General features: G+C 36.6%; 1 long non-coding RNA gene across 1 annotated transcript in view; it reads left to right on the top strand.

Moving 5' to 3' along the window:
• The first annotated feature begins 10232 nt into the window (after positions 1–10232).
• Positions 10233–23900, top strand: part of LOC131820148 (uncharacterized) — a 120961-nt gene continuing 107293 nt past the window's right edge. Inside the window, exon 1 of the long non-coding RNA XR_009349478.1 lies at positions 10233–10551. This is a non-coding gene — a long non-coding RNA (uncharacterized LOC131820148). The remainder of the gene's footprint in view (positions 10552–23900) is intronic.

Below are 23900 nucleotides of genomic sequence, written 5' to 3'. Positions count from 1 at the left end.
CCTCAAAATGTTGAATATAGAACTGCCCTATGACCCAGCAATTGCACTATTGGGCATTTACCCTAAAGATACAAACGTAGTGATCCAAAGGGGCACGTGCACCCGAATGTTTATAGCAGCAATGTCCACAATAGCCAAACTATGGAAAGAACCTAGATGTCCATCAACAGATGAATGGATCAAGAAGGTGTGGTATATATACACAATGGAATACTATGCAGCCATCAAAAGTAATGAAATCTTGCCATTTGCGACAACATGGATGGAACTAGAGCGTATCATGCTTAGCAAAATCAGTCAAGCGGAGAAAGACAACTATCATATGATCTCCCTGATATGAGGAAGTGGTGATGCAACATGGGGGCTTAAGTGGGTACGAGAAGAATAAATGAAAGAAGATGGGATTGGGAGGGAGACAAACCATAAGTGACTCTTAATGTCACAAAACAAACTGAGGGTTGTTGGGGGGAGGGGGTTTGGGAGAAGGGGGTGGTATTATGGACATTGGGGAGGGTATGTGTTTTGGTGAGTGCTGTGAAGTGTGTAAACCTGGTGATTCACAGACCTGTACCCCTGGGGATAAAAATATATGTTTATAAAAAATAAAAAATTATATTAAAAAAAAGGACATTATTTCTGTATGGGTTAATTGAATGACTAAAGACAAAACGTGTGTCATTGAAGTTGTGCTTATTTCATACAAGCAATAACTTTCACTGGTGGGAAGACAGACTAAGAATTGGGTCACTTGTATTTAGTGTCCTTCTTGGAAGTTCTTATTCTCTTTGAGTCCAAAAAGTTTGAGAAGAAAATATACATAGTCAGATGGCCCAGATTGAAGAAACTGCTCAAAGTAACAGGAACCAAAGAAAAGTGAAGAGGTAAAACTTTTTCCAGTGGGAAGAGTTAGAAGTTTCCTAAAAAAAAGATTGTGAGGTAAAGGTTCTGAAAGATGAAAAGAGGACTCTATGTGAATGGGGAGATACCAGAGAAGTCAGACAAAGGTCAGGATTGTGAATTGATAATTCTGTCATTGCCAAAGCATAAGACTAGAGATCTCTCTTTATTCCATACATGAAATTGTAAATGGAGTTGTCTACATTACCAATTTATTTAGGCTTTATTCCTAATACATACATTTGTGATAGCCTTGGCCTTTCCATGAATACTTTATATTTATAATATGTATGTGACATAACTTGGAGCATGAATTTCCGTGGAAGTTGTTGGGACAAGAGGTGGGGGGGTGAGATAATAACTCTAATTTTCAGGAAATTCTTTTTTTTTAAGATTTTAGTTATTTATCTGACAGACAGAGATCCAAGTAGGCAGAGAGGCAGGCAGAGAGAGAGGAGGAAGCAGGCTCCCTGCTGAGCACAGAGCCCGACACGGGACTCGATCCCACGACCCTGGGATCATGACCTGAGCCAAAGACAGAGGCTTTAACCCACTGAGCCACCCAGGTGCCCAATTTCCAGGAAATTCTTGAGGAAAAAGAAGATGATACAACTTTGTCTCTTTTTATTAGATATAACTTGGTATATTCCAGTGTCATTTAGAATGACATAATAATTGACAGACAGGATAACTCTAGTGAAGTCGAGTTTTCTTGTAAATTTATTGATAGCCTCATTGCTGCCTACTTGAAGGTTAATAATGGTTTTTCTGGACGAGAAGTGTGACTTCTGCACAACCAAGTCAAAATAATGATCAACCAAGTCTTCAGATATAAATGGGCAAACAGACAATATTCTGTTTTATCCAGAAAGCCTACCTTCTCCTGTCACCAAATCCATTCCCAGATGGATACATTGAACAGCAATAAAATCAATTTCCTTTATTAGCTCCAGCAAAGTACCTCTTACCTTCAAGCGTAGAAAGTCAACACAAAAATGTAAAATTATCATTTTACACCCCACCTGCTATTATTAGCAAATGTACTTTCAGCAATATGTTGTCTTGATGCTTAAGACTAGCACCTTGGTGGCTCAGTCAGTTAAGCATCTGCCTTCGCCTTGGGTCGTGATCCTAGGGTCCTGGGATCAAGCCCCACATTGGGCTCCTTATTCAGCAGAGAGCCTGCTTCTCCCTCTGCTTGCCAGTCCCCCTGCTTGTGCTTGCTCTCTCTCCCCACCCTCTTGTGTCAAATAAATAAAGAAAATCTTAAAAAAAAAAAAAAAGAAAAGAAAAGGAAAGGGAAAAAAATCAACTAGCAAAGGATAATTTTCTTTTTAAATTTGGGAATTTGCCATGTTCTTATTAATTTAATAATTAAAATTTACTTTAAAATGTGTTATATATTTCACACAATTAGAAATACTAACATTGTCAGATACAGTTCAACATAAAAATGAAAGATGTCCCAAACAAGTGAGGCTAAATAACACGTATTCCAATTGGGCAGGTTTTACCCTTTATGATAGGTGATATCTGACATTACTGTCAATTATAAAACTTCTCTCATTAAGCTCAATTGCAAATAGAAAAAGATAAGTTCACCCTTGAAAATATTCATTAAAAATGTGTCTCTAGTAATGTTGATCATTATTTTCTAGTCCTTCCTTCAAAGTCAATAGGCACACCCACGTGCCTATAACACTTAGTTTTCTTTGGTTGCCTTTACCTCAGTAGGGAATTGTGCAATGTCACAACAATGAAGGGAACAAGTGTTTGCACAGCATGCTTTACTGTGATCTGGGGTAATTTTGTCTACAGCCCAGAGATATGTGGGAGTGGCAAAAGTTTTTCAACAGGGGTTGGAATGGAGCCAAAGCTCAGAGACTTCTAAGTCACATAAACTATTTTGTTTTTCTCAAAGAACAATGGATAGCCATTTTAGGGTGTATTTTTTTAACTTTTTAAAAAAGATTTTGTTTATTTATTTGACAGAGGGAGACACAGTGAGAGGGAACACAAGCAGGGAGAGTTGGAGAGGGAGAAGCAGGCTTCCCACTGAGCAGGGAGTCCAGTGGGGCCTGAATGAGGGGCACAATGAAGGGCTCCATCCCAGGACCCTGGGATCATGACCTGAGCCAAAAGGCAAATGCTTAATATCTGAGCCACATGAAACTGTCATGATCAATTTTTTATTTAAAAAGGACATTTATGCATATACTGGAGAGAGTGGTTTGGAAGGATAGCCAGGTCTCATCCAGGAAGACATTTAGAAGCAAAGACAGTAGTGCAGGTAAGAGGTAGTACTGACTTATGAGTTTGGTTATAATGGAAAGGAATAGAAATTTGAGATACTTGGGAATTATTGGCAAAAATAGTTCTTGTAATATGGTGATCTGAGCTAGTGTAACACATTTCAGATAAGTCCTAATCCTTACTTTTACATGGATTGTGTTATTATTGAGGTCAGGAATGCAGAAGACCTCCTTTAGAAGAGAATAGCATGGGTTTTGTATGAATTTGTGGAGTTTGAGGTTCCTGAATTTTTAAATGTATATTGTATAGTAGAAGTAGAATACATGGGTCTGGGGATAAGAAATTTAGATTGGTGGGTGGAAGGGGAGCATTGAAAATTATTGATATACTCAGATGCCAACCTGAGGGATAAAATTCCCTAATTTCTTGACTGAGTTTGCATTCATTTCATTGTTAGTGAAAATAGCCTTTACAAAATATTTGTTTATTATTTTTTATTAGAATTGCTACACCATATGTTATAGTTATTTTTATTGAGTATAATTTTTCTATTGATGCATATCAAAATAGAACAATGTTTGGCATTCAGTGCTTATTTGTTAAATTGAAATAATGAACTTTTATAACTAAGCCTTTATACCATGTATTTATAATATTTCTCATAATACATTTATTTACTTAAACTTTACTTGTAATTTATTTGTACCATGAGTGTTGAGTGTTTGATATAAATATCTATAAAACTCTGGGCTTAGAACTTTTGGAGACAGAATTTAACTAGATTTGCTCTTTCTTTTATGGTTTTATTTTACAAGTTTTTGTTTTAAATCTCAGTGTTCTGAATTCCAAAAGTATCAATATTTTTTCAGTAATTTCAGTAATTTAATATTAATGAAAAATACACGGAATTTTGATAAAATTATTATCTAGGACACCTGGGTGGTTCAGTGGGTTAAGTCTCTGCCTTCGGCTCAGGTCATGATCTCAGCATCCTGGGATCCAAGCCCTGCATTGGGCTCCCTGCTTGGCAGGGAGCCTGCTGCCCCCGCAACCGCCTGCCTCTCTTCTTACTTGTTATCTCTCTCTGTTAAAATAAATAAATAAAATCTTTAGAAAAATATTGTTATCTCTTTAATATTGATGTTAAATACTTTTTCTCATTTGAAGTGAAATTATTTGCATGTGTATGTTTTGATCAGGTGGTCAGAATCTAATTAATTATACAGATTTTTTTAAAGAACAAGACCATAGTTTTATTTATTTATTTTACAGTTTTTATTTTCAGGTTCTTCCTTAATTTATATAGTCATGCAGTTATCCTCAGTTTTTTTTTAAGAACCTACTTAAAAAGTTATGATTATCATTTAATTTAAATATTTACAACATTAATTCTATTAATATTGGGTTCATAACATATTTAACACTGTAAGTTTTATTTGAACAGATTTATGCCCATGTAACATGGACCTTAATATATGCTATTTTTTTTTTTTTTTTTTTTTTTTATTTTTTATAAACATATATTTTTTATATACATATATTTTTATCCCCAGGTCTGTGAATCACCAGGTTTACACACTTCACAGCACTCACCAAATCACATACCCTCCCCAATGTCCATAATCCCACCCCCTTCTCCCCAACCCCCTCCCCCCGGCAACCCTCAGTTTGTTTTGTGAGATTAAGAGTCACTTATGGTTTGTCTCCCTCCCAATCCCATCTTGTTTCATTTATTCTTCTACGCACTTAAGCCTCCATGTTGCATCACCACTTCCTCATATCAGGGAGATCATATGATAGTTGTCTTTCTCTGCTTGACTTATTTCGCTAAGCATGATACGCTCTAGTTCCATCCATGTTGTTGCAAATGGCAAGATTTCATTTCTTTTGATGGCTGCATAGTATTCCATTGTGTATATATACCACATCTTCTTGATCCATTCATCTGTTGATGGACATCTAGGTTCTTTCCATAGTTTGGCTATTGTGGACATTGCTGCTATAAACATTCGGGTGCATGTGTCCCTTTGGATCACTACATTTGTATCTTTAGGGTAAATACCCAATAGTGCAATTGCTGGGTCATAGGGCAGTTCTATTTTCAACATTTTGAGGAACCTCCATGCTGTTTTCCAGAGTGGCTGCACCAGCTTGCATTCCCACCAACAGTGTAGGAGGGTTCCCCTTTCTCCGCATCCTCGCCAGCATCTGTCATTTCCTGACTTGTTGATTTTAGCCATTCTGACTGGTGTGAGGTGATATCTCATTGTGGTTTTGATTTGTATTTCCCTGATGCCAAGTGATATGGAGCACTTTTTCATGTGTCTGTTGGCCATCTGGATGTCTTCTTTGCAGAAATGTCTGTTCATGTCTTCTGCCCATTTCTTGATTGGATTATTTGTTCTTTGGGTGTTGAGTTTGCTAAGTTCTTTATAGATTCTGGACACTAGTCCTTTATCTGATATGTCGTTTGCAAATATCTTCTCCCATTCTGTCAGTTGTCTTTTGATTTTGTTAACTGTTTCCTTTGCTGTGCAAAAGCTTTTGATCTTGATGAAATCCCAGTAGTTCATTTTTTCCCTTGCTTCCCTTGCCTTTTGCGTTGTTCCTAGGAAGATGTTGCTGCGGCAGAGGTCGAAGAGGTTGCTGCCCGTGTTCTCCTCAAGGATTTTGATGGATTCCTTTCGTACATTGAGGTCCTTCATCCATTTTGAGTCTATTTTTGTGTGTGGTGTAAGGAAATGGTCCAATTTCATTTTTCTGCATGTGGCTGTCCAATTTTCCCAGCACCATTTATTGAAAAGGCTGTCTTTTTTCCATTGGACATTCTTTCCTGCTTTGTCGAAGATTAGTTGACCATAGAGTTGAGGGTCTATTTCTGGGCTCTCTATTCTGTTCCATTGATCTATGTGTCTGTTTTTGTGCCAGTACCATGCTGTCTTGATGATGACAGCTTTGTAATAGAGCTTGAAGTCCGGAATTGTGATGCCACCAACGTTGGCTTTCTTTTTCAATATCCCTTTGGCTATTCGAGGTCTTTTCTGGTTCCATATAAATTTTAGAATTATTTGTTCCATTTCTTTGAAAAAGATGGATGGTACTTTGATAGGAATTGCATTAAATGTGTAGATTGCTTTAGGTAGCATAGACATTTTCACAATATTTATTCTTCCAATCCAGGAGCATGGAACATTTTTCCATTTCTTTGTGTCTTCCTCAATTTCTTTCATGAGTACTTTATAGTTTTCTGAGTATAGATTCTGTGTCTCTTTGGTTAGGTTTATTCCTAGGTATCTTATGGTTTTGGATGCAATTGTAAATGGGATTGACTCCTTAATATCTCTTTCTTCTGTCTTGCTGTTGGTGTAGAGAAATGCAACTGATTTCTGTGCATTGATTTTATATCCTGACACTTTACTGAATTCCTGTATAAGTTCTAGCAGTTTTGGAGTGGAGTCTTTTGGGTTTTCCACATATAGTATCATATCATCTGCGAAGAGTGATAATTTGACTTCTTCTTTGCCGATTTGGATGCCTTTAATTTCCTTTTGTTGTCTGATTGCTGAGGCTAGGACCTCTAGTACGATGTTGAATAGCAGTGGTGATAATGGACATCCCTGCCGTGTTCCTGACCTTAGCGGAAAAGCTTTCAGTTTTTCTCCATTGAGAATGATATTTGCGGTGGGTTTTTCATAGATGGCTTTGATGATATTGAGGTATGTGCCCTCTATCCCTACACTTTGAAGAGTTTTGATCAGGAAGGGATGTTGTACTTTGTCAAATGCTTTTTCAGCATCTATTGAGAGTATCATATGGTTCTTGTTCTTACTTTTATTGATGTGTTGTATCACATTGACTGATTTGCGGATGTTGAACCAACCTTGCAGCCCTGGAATAAATCCCACTTGGTCGTGGTGAATAATCTTTTTAATGTACTGTTGAATCCGATTGGCTAGTATTTTGTTGAGTATTTTCGCATCTGTGTTCATCAAGGATATCGGTCTATAGCTCTCTTTTTTGGTGGGATCCTTGTCTGGTTTTGGGATCAAGGTGATGCTGGCCTCATAAAATGAGTTTGGAAGTTTTCCTTCCATTTCTATTTTTTGGAACAGTTTCAGGAGAATAGGAATTAGTTCTTCTTTAAATGTTTGGTAGAATTCCCCCGGGAAGCCGTCTGGCCCTGGGCTTTTGTTTGTTTGGAGATTTTTAATGACTGTTTCAATCTCCTTACTGGTTATGGGTCTGTTCAGGCTTTCTATTTCTTCATGGTTCAGTTGTGGTAGTTTATATGTTTCTAGGAATGCATCCATTTCTTCCAGATTGTCAAATTTATTGCCGTAGAGTTGCTCATAGTATGTTCTTATAATAGTTTGTATTTCCTTGGTGTTAGTTGTGATCTCTCCTCTTTCATTCATGATTTTATTTATTTGGGTCCTTTCTCTTTTCTTTTTGATAAGTCGGGCCAGGGGTTTATCAATTTTATTAATTCTTTCAAAGAACCAGCTCCTAGTTTCGTTGATTTGTTCTATTGTTTTTTTGGTTTCTATTTCATTGATTTCTGCTCTGATCTTTATGATTTCTCTTCTCCTGCTGGGCTTAGGGTTTCTTTCTTGTTCCTTCTCCAGCTCCTTTAGGTGTAGGGTTAGGTTGTGTACCTGAGACCTTTCTTGTTTCTTGAGAAAGGCTTGTACCGCTATATATTTTCCTCTCAGGACTGCCTTTGTTGTGTCCCACAGATTTTGAACCGTTGTATTTTCATTATCATTTGTTTCCATGATTTTTTTCAATTCTTCTTTAATTTCCCGGTTGACCCATTCATTCTTTAGAAGGATACTGTTTAGTCTCCATGTATTTGGGTTCTTTCCAAACTTCCTTTTGTGGTTGAGTTCTAGCTTTAGAGCATTGTGGTCTGAAAATATGCAGGGAATGATCCCAATCTTTTGATACCGGTTGAGTCCTGATTTAGGACCGAGGATGTGATCTATTCTGGAGAATGTACCATGTGCACTAGAGAAGAATGTGTATTCTGTTGCTTTGGGATGAAATATTCTGAATATATCTGTGATGTCCATCTGGTCCAGTGTGTCATTTAAGGCCTTTATTTCCTTGCTGATCTTTTGCTTGGATGACCTGTCCATTTCAGTGAGGGGAATATTAAAGTCCCCTACTATTATTGTATTGTTGTTTATGTGTTTCTTTGATTTTGTTATTAATTGGTTTATATAGTTGGCTGCTCCCACGTTGGGGGCATAGATATTTAAAATTGTTAAATCTTCTTGTTGGACAGACCCTTTGAGTATGATATAGTGTCCTTCCTCATCTCTTATTACAGTCTTTGGCTTAAAATCTAATTGATCTGATATAAGGATTGCCACTCCTGCTTTCTTCTGATGTCCATTAGCATGGTAAATTCTTTTCCACCCCCTCACTTTAAATCTGGAGGTGTCTTCGGGCTTAAAATGTGTTTCTTGGAGGCAACATATAGATGGGTTTTGTTTTTTTATCCATTCTGATACCCTGTGTCTTTTGACAGGGGCATTTAGCCCATTCACATTCAGGGTAACTATTGAGAGATATGAATTTAGTGCCATTGTATTGCCTGTAAGGTGACTGTTACTGTATATGGTCTCTGTTCCTTTCTGATCTACCACTTGTAGGCTCTCTCTTTGCTTAGAGGACCCCTTTCAATATTTCCTGTAGAGCTGGTTTGGTATTTGCAAATTCTTTCAGTTGTTGTTTGTCCTGGAAGCTTTTAATCTCTCCTTCTATTTTCAATGATAGCCTAGCTGGATATAGTATTCTTGGCTGCATGTTTTTCTCGTTTAGTGCTCTGAAAATATCATGCCAGCTCTTTCTGGCCTGCCAGGTCTCTGTGGATAAGTCAGCTGCCAATCTAATATTTTTACCATTGTATGTTACAGACTTCTTTTCCCGGGCTGCTTTCAGGATTTTCTCTTTGTCATTGAGACTTGTAAATTTTACTATTATGTGACGGGGTGTGGGCCTATTCTTATTTATTTTGAGGGGCATTCTCTGAACCTCCTGAATTTTGATGCTTGTTCCCTTTGCCATATTGGGGAAATTCTCCCCAATAATTCTCTCCAGTATACCTTCTGCTCCCCTCTCACTTTCTTCTTCTTCTGGAATCCCAATTATTCTAATGTTGTTTCGTCTTATGGTGTCACTTATTTCTCGAATTCTCCCCTCGTGGTCCAGTAGCTGTTTGTCCCTCTTTTGATCAGCTTCTTTATTCTCTGTCATTTGGTCTTCTATATCACTAATTCTTTCTTCTGCCTCATTTATCCTAGCAGTGAGAGCCTCCATTTTTGATTGCACCTCATTAATAGCTTTTTTGATTTCAACTTGGTTAGATTTTAGTTCTTTTATTTCTCCAGAAAGGGCTTTTATATCTCTCGAGAGGGTTTCTCTAATATCTTCCATGCCTTTTTCGAGCCCGGCTAGAACCTTGAGAATTGTCATTCTGAACTCTAGATCTGACATATTACCGATGTCTGTATTGATTAGGTCCCTAGCCTTCGGTACTGCCTCTTGTTCTTTTTTTTGTGGTGAATTTTTACGTCTTGTCATTTTGTCCAGATAAGAGTAAATGAAGGGGCAAGTAAAATACTAAAAGGGTGGCAACAACCCCAGGAAAATATGCTTTAGCCAAATTAGAAGAGATCCAAAATCGTGAGTGGGGAGAAAGGGGATAAAAAGAGGTTCAAAAAGGAAGAAAGAAAAAAGAAAAAAAAAAAAAAAAAAAAAAAGAAAAGAATTTTTTTTTAAAAAAGAAAACACCTAAGAAAAATGTAAAAAAATATATATATATATTAGATAAACTAGTAAAAAATCGTTAAAAAAGAAAAAGGTAACAGTTAAAAAAAAAAAAAAATTTTACCCGAAGGCGAGAAAAAAAAAAAAAATGAAAAAGAAAAAATTAAATTAACTGCAAGACTAAAAAAAATCACAGGAAAAAAGCCATGAGTTCCGTGCTTGGCTTTCTCCTCCTCTGGAATTCTGCTGCTCTCCTTGGTATTGAAACCGCACTCCTTGGTAGGTGAGCTTGGTCTCGGCTGGATTTCTTGTTGATCTTCTGGGGGAGGGGCCTGTTGTAGTGATTTTCAAGTGTCTTTGCCCCAGGCGGAATTACACCGCCCTTACCCGGGGCCGGGGTGAGTAATCCGCTCGGGTTTGCTTTCAGGAGCTTTTGTTCCCTGAGCGCTTTCCGTAGAGTTCCAGAGGACGGGAATACAAATGGCGGCCTCCTGGTCTCCGGCCCGGAGGAGCCGAGAGCCCAGGGCCCCACTCCTCAGTGCGCCCTCAGAGAACAGCGCCCAGTTACTCCCGTCTGCCTGACCTCCGGCCGCGCTCCGAGCTCACCGAGCCTGCGACCGGTTCAAGGTAACACGGAGCTGCGAGCTTACTGTCGGCTCTGTCTCTGTAGCCGGCTTTCCCGTTCCAATACCCGCAAGCTCTGCGACACTCAGACACCCCCGATCCTTCTGTGACCCTGCGGGACCTGAGGCCACGCTGACCCCGCGTGGGCTTCGCTCCGGTTTAGCCTCTGGAGCGATGTCCCTCCGCGGAGCAGACTTTTAAAAGTCCTGATTTTGTGCGCGGTTGCTCCGCCGCTTGCCGGGAGCCGGCCCCTCCCCCCGGGGTCTATCTTCCCGTCGCTTTGGATTCACTTCTCCGCCGGTCCTACCTTTCAGAAAGTGGTTGTTTTTCTGTTTCCAGAATTGCTGTTCTTCTTCTCTTCGATCTGCCGATGGATTTTCAGGTGTTTGCAATCTTTAGATAAGCTATCTAGCTGATCTCCGGCTAGCTGAAGCAGTCTCAGCTTGCTACTTCTCCGCCATCTTGACCTGAAGCAATATGTGCTATTTTTAACTTTCATTATTTCCTAGTCAAAAAATAACTTTACATTTTCTTTACAATTTAAATGATGTTTAGAAGATTGTTAAATTTTTTTAAGTCATTATATTTTTATAGTATTGATTTGTATTGATTTCTGGGTTTCATACTTTTTTGTTAGAACAAACTATATCTAATTTTTATACTTTTTGACACTTAATTTTTTTTTTAAGATTTTATTTATTTATCAGAGAAGAGGGGGGGAGGGCGAGCACAGGCAAACAGAATGGCAGGCAGAGGGAGAAGCAGGCTCCCTGCTGAGCAAGAAGCTGGATGTGGGACTCGATCCCAGGACGCTGGGATCATGACCTGAGCTGAAGGCAGCTACTTAACCAACTGAGCCACCTAGGCGTCCCTTTTGACACTTAAAATTTTTATCTTGTTAGGCAATGTATGCTGGTGTCTGTGAATGTTTATATATATATATATATATATATATATATATATATATATATTTTATGAGGATAACATCATTTTATTGTGTACATTTTGATCTCATTAATTATTAGGTCATAGAGGGACTTGGAAAATGAAAGAAACATGTAACAAACAATGGGAAAAAAGTACAATCTAACTATACTATTCATTTTCCCATTTTTACTGAGTTGAACTTAATAAACAGGTATGAAAATGGATCAATGAACTAAGTGAAGTCTTATAAATATACTTAAAGTTTTATAATTTCATGTTTATATTATATATATATAAAACAAAGTTTTATAATAGCACAACAATTTATATATAGCCTGCCTTAATTAACAAGTCATCTGGAAATAGTTCGCTGGTATTGGCATTCTCTTGGTTCTATCAGTCTTGTGATTGCCACAGATTCAGGTATTAATTTAGGTTCAAGGCAGGAAGAAAGCAGGAATCTGTCTCTTTAATATATTAGGGAAGCTAAAGCTTTCCTAGCATGCCTACAGTAGAGTTCCACACAGATTTCATTGTCCAGGGTCATGGTACATACTTAGTCTTATCTTAAAACATTTCACTTTTCAAACTATATATTGAGGTTGTGAAGAAAGGAATGGGAATTATCTAACCAATGAGCTGTGGGTTGGAACTCTTTTTAATGTGTGCTGCATTGAAACAAATTAAATTGATATTCTAGTTACATATGTTCCTGAACCTTATCATAACTTTGGAGAAATAAGAACAAAGCATGGAAGAAATTGTGATTTCAACACAATTTAATAAATACTCATTTAACATCCACTATATGCTATAAAAATATTTATTTCTGTGTGAGCAAAATGATAGCTAAAATAAGTCTCTTAGTTCAATTCTCCTATTCTTTTGCAAATGATTTCACATGAGACATTTTGTGCACTAAGTGAAAATAAAGTTTCTTCACCCTATTTTGTCTTTATTTCTCCAAAGTGCATTCACAAAATAAATAGAGTTTATAATACTGTTATCTTACTTGAATAAGAAGAAATATGCAATGTTAATGTAACATAAATGCTTAATTTCACTTCAGTCAGAACACTGCAAATGTATCTAGCAACACTTCTGCCTCATTGGTATTTAGAAAGTCTGAATACTCAATACTTTTCACAATTTGCTGATCACTTAGAATAATATATTCATCAAATAAGTGTACGCTTGGTTCAGCACCAAATGGCAAATTCAAAAAGGAGGTATTAGAAAACATCTTTAAAATGTTTGCAAATGGTACATATAAATTTTTCTTGTTCCCTTGTTTATCACCTTGATGAGTTGCTATACATATCCATCTAGGAAACCATCTAAGAATAGTGGCTTAATCACATCTTATATAAGTGTGTGTGTGTGTGTGTGTGTGTGCACGTGCGTGCGCGCATGCATGTGGGGTTATAGTTTAGTTTCATTCATCCAAGAAGCACCAAATATATATTTTTATCTTCAGAAATATGTAAAGATTCATAGATTAATGAGACATTGGGACTATTCTTGTGGAATGACAAATTTGGAAAAACAAATATTTGAAACCAAGGGACTAGTTTGATAAGGGTGATACTAGTTGATTATTTAAAGCACAGTTTGACAAGTATCCAAATCACATTACTCAGTTGTTTAGTGACTTGAAAGTAGTGGACATTCTGAAATGAGACATATTTTATTTCAAATGATCTAGTGTTGTAATTATATCCTTTAAGCCCTTCCGTTACCCCTAGGGTATATAAAAATCACAGAGAAGATTGAAATGATATGGTTTCTTCATTTTCCTTATATGTATATGTTATTAATATCAAGAAGGTTTTAGTAATGCTGTTAAATTATCGGTTATTTTTTTTAGTCAGCATCCTCTATGTCCTCTTAAACTATATTCCACACTAACAGTGTTTTGTCTTTTTGTTTCACAGACTATAATTGTTATTGTTGTTGAATTTGCAAAAGGTGAATTGAATAAAAATAGTGACCTGGAGTTACTTATTGTCATCTGTGCAATTCAATTTTTTAAGTAAAGAAGAAAATCTATCTAGTAAATGAAAAATAGCTTCTCATTCTTAGTTTATTTTGAAGAAAGAAAGGCTACAAAAATGCTAAACAATATATAACTAGCTGGAATTCGAAAATTCTCCTCAACAGAGTCACCAAATATTGATTTTCATTTCATTCCAGTTAACAACATAAAAAGAACAAGGCACATCTTCTGATTATATTCACATATTCTGGTTGTAAAACCATACATCTCCTTCAATTCAAGAAACCTTGGGATAGACGCATGATTTCTTTCCAACAGAAATAACTGTCCAAATAAATGTGTTAAACTGGTGTGCTCACTTAAAGAAAGGTTTCCAGCTGATACAGGCGATAGTTCTAGCTGATAGTTTTGATTGCTCTCATGTAGGCAATTATAAAGCCAGAAGAAGGAGCACATGGAATCTAACTTCCAACCACAGCCTGACTGAGGGTATGCTCAAATGTGACAGTCTTTGATGGAGGACACTTGTAGTGAAAATCTGCTAAAATAAACCTAGAAAGAAAATAGCAAGAGTGGTTATTCAGAAACACACACACACACACACACAGGCAAAGAACAAAGGGACACTGACTAAAACTGGAAACATGGATTAGATTTTTCATAGAATGTCTCTAGGTCAATTTTATTTCTACTTATAAACTTCTATGTTCTCTATCTTCATCTCATCTCCCTCCTTACTTTTATACATCCACTTAAAGTTTACTGCCTTCCCCAAGAAAGTGCTCAATAAGCTGTCGATGTTTAAGATGAGCATAGTAGGGGAAACAGGGTTTTCTCCCAGCTACCATTTGTCACAGTCCACTGAATTAGTGAAAATTGGGTAAACTAGGCAGAATTTTTTTTAAAATTTATGCTGTTCATTTGACTTTATTTTGAGTTTGATATTTCACAAATTATAACCTGATAGATTGTAAAGAAAAGATATAATAGACACCTCTCAGTATTTTATTTATAATATGCACTTCTGAAACATTTCCTATACACATATAAAACAAGACCATTTAGCAGGAGAAAAAACGAGCTTATATTCTCAATTATATTATAAGTAGCTTAAGCTTTCCAGTTTTCATATGTATTTGTTGCTGTTGTCGTTTTGCTTATATGATGTCACTATATTATTCTTAATGTGATATATTAATTTTTACTGATATTTCTCACATAGAATTTAATGAATGGAAAACTCCACTCTTTTGGAGTATAGAGCATGAACTATGTCAGGCAGTTCTGTAAATCTCCTTCTTAACTTTTATTTCTATGCCTGAGTTCACAAGCCAAAACAAGCATTGAAAATAGAATGAGGAGAATTTCATATTTTCAAAAAATAACCTAGTGGTTAAAATCAAATGTAAAAAACACCAGAATATAAAGTAAATTTTGAGATTTTGCAAACGGCTAAAACTATAATAATCCACTGAAGCCCTGACATAAAGTATTCTCACAAATAAAGGTTAAAAGATGGCACCTTCAGCATTTCCTGAAGGCACATTATGTCTGGGTAAATATATGAAACCATCAAAATGAATAGGAGCCCCATGTGTCCACTTAAATTAGTTGGCCATCCCACTTTTGGAGTTGTTGCTCATCATGAACTGACATTTTCCATCATTTGCAACTGACAGGAAAAACTACCCAGAAATGACCTCAATATGTTGGTTTGTAGAACCACAGAGCATGAAAATTCCAGCTGGTGCTGATCTGAACCAATGAATGCAATAGGGATAAATGTTTTCATGTCAACTTTAATGGGATTCTTTGGCCATATGTAGAAGAAAGAGTTGTAAAGTTTTTCACAAAGCTAAAGTGAGAAAAAAGAAGGAAAGATAATGTTTCCAGGAGAATCACACTCCAAATACAGCCTTGTTCAATAGTCACCATGTAGCGTACCTCACTTGATGGTAGTAGTATCCATGTGTATGCTTGTGGTCCATTTTCAAGTAGGTGGTTTTATAAAGGAAACATGGGAATTAACAGCATTAAGTTAATAAGGACATAAAAATGATTATCCCACTATTATGAAGATCTGAAATTCATCTTTGATTTGTCCAGGAGAGTAAATACCTATTTCACAGCCACAAATATCTATAAAGGTATATTGCTCTGCCTGTTATTGTAACTAATTTTACCACTTAGGAAACAAAGGCAGAGGAAAATTATTGTGAAAGATATACCTGATAATGATAATTATTGATGGACCAACTGAGACCAATTTCTGAATTCCATAAATTCTTAGCCAGGAGGTTTGTGTTGCAAAATGTGACTGCTCTTCAGAAAATATGCTTGTTTAATTGCTATAAGAAGTTAGGAAGAAAGCAGTTTTTTTATGTACAATTAACAGTAAGAACAATACTTAAGTTTTAAACAGAAGAATCTCTAAATACACTGATTCTGTTCACCACTGTATAAGATTGGATCACAGAAATTTTCTCCAAATTGTCATTACTTATGCTTATGGCTGGGTTTATATCTACATGGTAAGTAACGTAGTAACAAATGCCATGGTTTCTTTGTTTACCCACAGAACATTTTGATTTTGATTAATGGATTTTAGTGCCACATTAATATTATCATGCCTGATTTGAAGTTTTAAACTATTACTCATCCTTATAACTAAAAATATCTTGACATATATTATTTCATCTTTGACCTTGATTTTCGGTTCAACAGTATTTTATAGAATGGATTGAGGATTAAAATGTATTCTTGGCATTACATAGGCAACACATTATTTTCATTTTGAAGCTATGTAAAATTTTAATGACTCATAAATCTATACATGGCTCCCTATGGTATAGAAGTTATGATGAACCTTCTAAGAAATTTAGGCATATGGTGTTAAAATATGACCTGTCATACTGCACTGTATTATAGATTAAGCAGGATGAGTTTCTGGTAAGTTTCTATAGAAATTTAATGTAGTATTCAATAAAAAATCTATCAAATTCTTTTAATTCACAAAAATATAGCTTTTTTTGTATTTCTGTGCAGTTTTATAAATAGAATGAATGTTGAGATTGAATAAAAATGATGAAAACAAAGAAATAAATTTAACAACAACTTTTAAGGTGAAATATGCATTCTTTTACTTTTAAATTGTCCTGATAATGTTTATTTATGGTGCTGTCCAGTTCACAGAAAGCCATAAAACTTACATAAAGTAGTGAAGCAGACAAACTTTTCTTCAGGAACTCTCACTTTTACTGATTTTGATATTGAAAAATGCCTCTTTTTTTGTCAACTGCTATGTTGTCTCACTCAAGACTTCTTAGCGACATGTTGCATTTGATGCTTTTTTCTTATATTTTTATCAATATCAGAATGACATATTTTTTTTCTCTTGGAATGTTGGTCAATAGACAAGTATACCATAAAAAAATCAGACTTGAAAAACATTTTCAACACTATGTCTGACATCTGCATTTCGAGTATTTAATCTCAAATCTTTTAGTTCTGAGATATTTTATTAACTATTTCATTGTTATGAATCTGTTTCCTTGTCTTTGGAATAGGTGTAAAAGTCATCACCAGGCAAAGTTGTGTTGATAACTAAAACATAATAGCAGCAAGTAAATAACTTATATAGAAAATTTGAACTTGTAGCCATTTACACTTTGTAGCAGTGGATTAGTTTAATTCCCAAAATCCATAATTGTTCCATTATGTCATGTGTGTCACAGACTTGTTATATGTCTATTAATTCCCTTCCTACAAGCATGGGGCACATTATTAATGTCAAGTTGTCTTTTCTGGTGAACTTTGAAATAATGCTAGAATCTTTTTCTGCAACTGTATATTAGAGTTGTCACAGGAAAAAAAAAAGTCAAGAAAAGCAAGATTAATATATGCACTATATCCTTCCAACATTCTCCAAATTTTCCTTGTCACTTCCTAAATAAAAATGTATTTTTAATAGAAAAAATGTTGAAGTAAAGATAGTATTTCATTAATCCTTTAATAAGTCTCTATTCTTCCTAAGTGAATTTTTTATTCCACAATTTTTAAACCTCAAGAATCTTTATTGTCATGTGTTATGTGTTTATTGTTTTGTGAAGCAGGACACTTAGCAGAGTGTCAGAAGTCCATTTCTCACCAGTTTAATGGGGGAAAAATAAATGCACTTTCTCATGATATAGAATATATGGAGTAGGGGTGCAACACTGATTTTAGGATTTGAAGCAATGTCATTAGGATTCTGTTTCTTCTCTGTCTTCCATTTGTTTCCCTTTTCTTCTGAGGTGTATTATCCATTAGCAGTGAACATGTTTCTAGAAAGTCCCAGGCTTTTATAATCTTATGGGTTATGTCCTCAGTACTAAGTTCTCATTTTCTGTAGAAGCCTCATAATATCTGGAAAGGAACTTGACTTTATGCAGGTCATAAGCCAACTCCTGGACCAATCCCTGTGTTCAGGGTGATAACATACCCCTGGACCTGCAAGTCACTTCTATGGCTTACTCAACAAGAACACAGAAGACAGTTCACTACTCCCCCTCCAATAAAAGAAGTCCATTTTAACAAAATAAGAGGGAAAATGACCACTTCTAGTCTTCTTAAAAATCTCATTACTACAATAGCCAAACTATGGAAAGAACCTGGATGTCCATCAACAGATGAATGGATCAAGAAGATGTGGTATATATACACAATGGAATACTATGCAGCCATCAAAAGAAATGAAATCTTTTTTTTTTTTTTTTAATTTTTTTATTTTTTATAAACATATATTTTTATCCCCAGGGGTACAGGTCTGTGAATCACCAGGTTTACACACTTCACAGCACTCACCAAATCACATGCCCTCCCCAATGTCCATAATCCCAACCCCTTCTCCCAAACCCCCTCCCCCCGGCAACCCTCAGTTTGTTTTGTGAGATTAAGAGTCACTTATGGTTTCTCTCCCTCCCAATCCCATCTTGTTTCATTTATTCTTCTTCTACCCACTTAAGCCTCCATGTTGCATCACCACTTCCTCATATCAGGGAGATCATATGATAGTTGTCTTTCTCTGCTTGACTTATTTCGCTAAGCATGATACGCTCTAGTTCCATCCATGTTGTTGCAAATGGCAAGATTTCATTTCTTTTGATGGCTGCATAGTATTCCATTGTGTATATATACCACATCTTCTTGATCCATTCATCTGTTGATGGACATCTAGGTTCTTTCCATAGTTTGGCTATTGTGGACATTGCTGCTATAAACATTCGGGTGCATGTGCTCCTTTGGATCACTACATTTGTATCTTTAGGGTAAATACCCAATAGTGCAATTGCTGGGTCATAGGGCAGTTCTATTTTCAACATTTTGAGGAACCTCCATGCTGTTTTCCAGAGTGGCTGCACCAGCTTGCATTCCCACCAACAGTGTAGGAGGGTTCCCCTTTCTCCGCATCCTCGCCAGCATCTGTCATTTCCTGACTTGTTGATTTTAGCCATTCTGACTGGTGTGAGGTGATATCTCATTGTGGTTTTGATTTGTATTTCCCTGATGCCGAGTGATATGGAGCACTTTTTCATGTGTCTGTTCGCCATCTGGATGTCTTCTTTGCAGAAATGTCTGTTCATGTCCTCTGCCCATTTCTTGATTGGATTATTTGTTCTTTGGGTGTTGAGTTTGCTAAGTTCTTTATAGATTCTGGACACTAGTCCTTTATCTGATATGTCGTTTGCAAATATCTTCTCCCATTCTGTCAGTTGTCTTTTGATTTTGTTAACTGTTTCCTTTGCTGTGCAAAAGCTTTTGATCTTGATGAAATCCCAGTAGTTCATTTTTTCCCTTGCTTCCCTTGCCTTTTGCGTTGTTCCTAGGAAGATGTTGCTGCGGCAGAGGTCGAAGAGGTTGCTGCCCGTGTTCTCCTCAAGGATTTTGATGGATTCCTTTCGCACATTGAGGTCCTTCATCCATTTTGAGTCTATTTTTGTGTGTGGTGTAAGGAAATGGTCCAATTTCATTTTTCTGCATGTGGCTGTCCAATTTTCCCAGCACCATTTATTGAAAAGGCTGTCTTTTTTCCATTGGACATTCTTTCCTGCTTTGTCGAAGATTAGTTGACCATAGATTTGAGGGTCTATTTCTGGGCTCTCTATTCTGTTCCATTGATCTATGTGTCTGTTTTTGTGCCAGTACCATGCTGTCTTGATGATGACAGCTTTGTAATAGAGCTTGAAGTCCGGAATTGTGATGCCACCAAAGTTGGCTTTAAAAGAAATGAAATCTTGCCATTTGCGACAACATGGATGGAACTAGAGCGTATCATGCTTAGCGAAATAAGTCAAGCAGAGAAAGACAACTATCATATGATCTCCCTGATATGAAGAAGTGGTGATGCAACATGGGGGCTTAAGTGGGTAGGAGAAGAATAAATGAAACAAGATGGGATTGGGAGGGAGACAAACCATAAGTGACTCTTAATCTCACAAAACAAACTGAGGGTTGTTGGGGGGAGGGAGGTTGGGAGAAGGGGGTGGGATTATGGACATTGGGGAGGGTATGTGCTTTGGTGAGTGCTGTGAAGTGTGTAACCTTGTGATTCACAGACCTGTACCCCTGGGGATAAAAATATATGTTTATAAAAAATAAAAATTTAAAAAAAATCTCATTACTAATTTATTTTTCATAAAGCAATGAAACATTTTTATTGAGAAAAGCCATGTAAAAAAATATTGGGAAGATAAAACCTTTTAAATCATTGATTTTAGCAGTTTATCAGTGACTTTGTTTTTCAAAATGTACAAAATCTCCACTGTGGAATTGTCTTGCTCTTGTAATATATGCCCTTCCCTATACCACTTAAGGAATCTGGGCAGTAATATAACCAGTTACAGATTGAGTGTGTTAGGTAGGCAGAGGCAAGCAGAGAGAGAGAGAGAGGAGGAAGCAGACTCCCATTGGAGCAGAGAACTTGATGTGGGGCTCAATCCAGGACCCTGGGATCATGACCTGAGCTGAAGGCAGAGGCTTTAACCCACTGAGCCACCCAGGTGCCCCTAAATTTTCTATATAAGTTAAAGACTAAATGTCTTTTTTTTTTTTTAAAGATTTTACTTATTTGACTGACAGAGATCACAGGTAGGCAGAGAGACAGCCAGAGAGAGAGGGGAAGGCAGGCTCCCTGCTGAGCAGAGAGCCCAATGTGGGCCTCAATCCCAGGACTCTGGGACCATGACCTGAGCCGAAGGAAGAGGCCTTAACCAATTAAGCCACCCAGGCGCCCCTAAATGTATATATATATATATGAATACACACCCATACTCATGTACTAATTATTAAAATATACTCCTGAAAAAAAAATATATATATACTCGTGGTTGAAAAGACTATCCAGTGAAAAAATTACACCCTCTTCAGCAAAGAGTGTTGGGAAAACTGGATAGCAACATGCAAAAGAATGAAACTGGACAACCTTCTTATACCATACACAAAAATAAGTTCCAAATGGATTAAAGACTTAAATTTGAGACAGAAAACAATTAAAATCCCAGAAGACAATATAGGCAGTAACTTCTTTGACAACAGCCACAGCAGTTTCCCACTACATATGTCTCCTGAGACAAGGGGAGAAAAGTAAAAGTAAAGAATTGGGACTTCATCAAAATTAAAAGCAAAAACAAAACAAAACAAAAACTGTGCAAAGCAAAGGATACAATCAACAAGATTAAAAAACAATCTGTGCAACAGGAGAAGATATTTGAAAATGACATATCTATTAAAAGATTAATATTCAAAATCTATAAAGAACTTCTAAAACTCAACACCCCCAAGACACTCCAGTAAAAAAAAAAAAAAAAAAGGCAGGGGTGCCTGGGTGGCTCGGTGGGTTAAAGCCTCTGCCTTCAGCTAGGTCATGATCCCAGGGTCCTAGGATGGAGCCCCACATTGGGCTCTCTGCTGCGCAGGGGGTCTGCTTCTTCCTCTCCCTCTCTCCCTCTTCCTGCCTCTCTTCCTACTTGTGATCTCTGTCTGTCAAATAAATAAATAAAATATTTTTTTTTTAAAAAATAGGCAGAGGACATGAATGGGCATTTTTCCAAAGAAGAAATCCAGATGACTAACAGACACATGAAAAGATGCTTAGGATCATTCATCATCAGGGAAATACAAATCAAAACCAGGATGAGACATAACCTTACACTAGTCAGAGTGCCTAAAATTAACAGCACAAGAAACGAAGGGTGTTGGAGAGGATGCAGAGAAAGGAAAACCTTCTTACACTATTGGTGGGAATGAGAACTGGTGCAGCCACTCTGGAAAACAGTATGGAGTTTCCTCAAAAAGTTAACAATAGAACTGTCCTACTACCCAGCAACTACTACTAGTAGGTATTTGCCCAAAGGATACAAAAATACTTACTCAAAGGGGTACATGAAACCTGATATTTACAGCAGCATTGCCAACAATATCCGAATTATGGAAAGGACCCAAATGTCCATTTATAAATGGATAGAGAAGATGTGGTAATATCCATATCTGTATCTTTAATGGAATGCTACCCAGCCATAGAAAAGAATAAATCTTGTCATCTGCAACAGTGTGGGTGGAGCCAGGGAGTACAATACTAAGCAAAATAAATCAGTCAGAGGAAGACAAATACCATATGATTTCACTTATATGTGGAATTTAAGAAACAAAACAAATGATCAAAGGGGAGAAAAAGAGAGGAAAACCAAGGAACAGACTATAGAGAACAAACTGATGGTCACTAGCAGGGGGGTGGGGGGGGAAGGGTTAAATAGGTGATGGGCTATAAGGAGGACACTTGTGATGAGTACCTGTTGTTGGATGTAAATGTTGAATCACACCTTAAACTAATATTACACTGTATTTTAACTGGAATTTAAATAGAAACTTTAGAAAATGTACTCTTGCTTATCTGAAAGGATTGAAAATAGTGAATAAGTTACTAACATTCAGTATAGCAAAAGCTCTTAAGATTGTAAAGGTCTTTTTTATTTTTTTATTTTTTGAACTTGTAGTGATGGTCTTATAAATAGTACTCTTATGTTTCCCTCTAAAGCTGAGAAGCAGACAAAGTGTTGGTAAAATGGAAATTAAAATACCACTTCCATTACTGGTGAAGTGACTTGGTAATTTAACTAGATCTATAGGCAAATGGGCCTAAACTTAGACATACTTAATTCCCGGGTCATGAGTACTATTGGTCAGACCTTCTCCTGCAGGAAGAGAACCTGCCCAGACCATTTAGTGCACAGAAGAGAGAACACGGATTCTCTGCATGGGGCTCCCTGCTTAGTGGGGAGTCTGCCTTTTCCTCCTCCTCTCCCTCAGTGTGCCTTCTCTATTTTCCTCTCAAAGTATTAAATAAATCTTTTAAAAAATGTTGAGATAAAGAAAGATTTTCAGTAGTTAAAAAACTCCAAACTGGTTTCAGGGGAAACTCATGAAACACTTTCTCTTAGTTAAGGACTGAGGATGAATTGAGAGGTTAAGTAGAGTAGATCTGGGGCTGGGGACAGAGGCAGAGAACCAGACGCATGTGAAGATTGAAATGAAGTGAGGCTTGTCTATAATAGAGAGGAAAACAGAAAGTAAATGACGGATGACAAGAAGTTGGAGCAGTAAAAATAAACTTATGATTCATTAACTGTTGAGCCTGTCAGGTTGTCTCTCAAAAGAAGTTTTATTGGAAAATAGGAAACAAAAATATCAAACACAACATAGGAGCACATTCTGCAAATTCATGAAATTCCATCTATGTGGACTGAAGCCATAGTAAATTGATGAAGGACAAACATTCGTATAGGAATGTTGAGGTAGTTTTTACCAGTGAGAGAGGTGGATACCAAGACAGTAAAGAAATAAAGTGAGTGAAAGAGATAAAGAGAGAGAGAGAGATCAAAAGATAAATTGATATGTGTTAATACACCCACATATGCTCTCAGATAAATGGCACTAATAGTTTTAAATAAAATTTTTGACATAAATATTTCCTTGGAATATCCATTTTCTGCAGACCCCTGACAATAAATGCCAGTACATGATTTCTTGGGAGAAGCTGTCATTTTTCTTTTCGTTTGAATAGGAGGTCAATCTTTCAATATTTCTATTGTTTAATAATCAAGATGGTGGTTGTAGACTCTCTATGATTAATGGATTTTAACAACACAATATTTATGTTGTCTAACTTGAAACTTTATTCCATCATTCAGCCAGGTATTGTGTTTCACACTTCTGAAATAGGACTTGAAGGTTGAAATAGGTTAGATGAAGGACAGTGAGAGGTAGATTTTTATTTCCTTCCTGAAATTGACTTTAGTTCTGATTAATGATTACTAAAGCCAAATTCTAAAGGTTTCAAAGAGGCACATGATTTCTAATCTTTAACCTGGGACACAGGCTCCTTTATGATCTGAAC

This window comes from Mustela lutreola, chromosome 17, assembly GCF_030435805.1.
Source record: "Mustela lutreola isolate mMusLut2 chromosome 17, mMusLut2.pri, whole genome shotgun sequence".
NCBI classification, from domain to species: Eukaryota; Metazoa; Chordata; class Mammalia; order Carnivora; family Mustelidae; genus Mustela; species Mustela lutreola.
The sequence above is the reverse complement of the archived record's forward strand: the minus strand, read 5'-3'. Positions and strand labels throughout refer to the sequence as shown.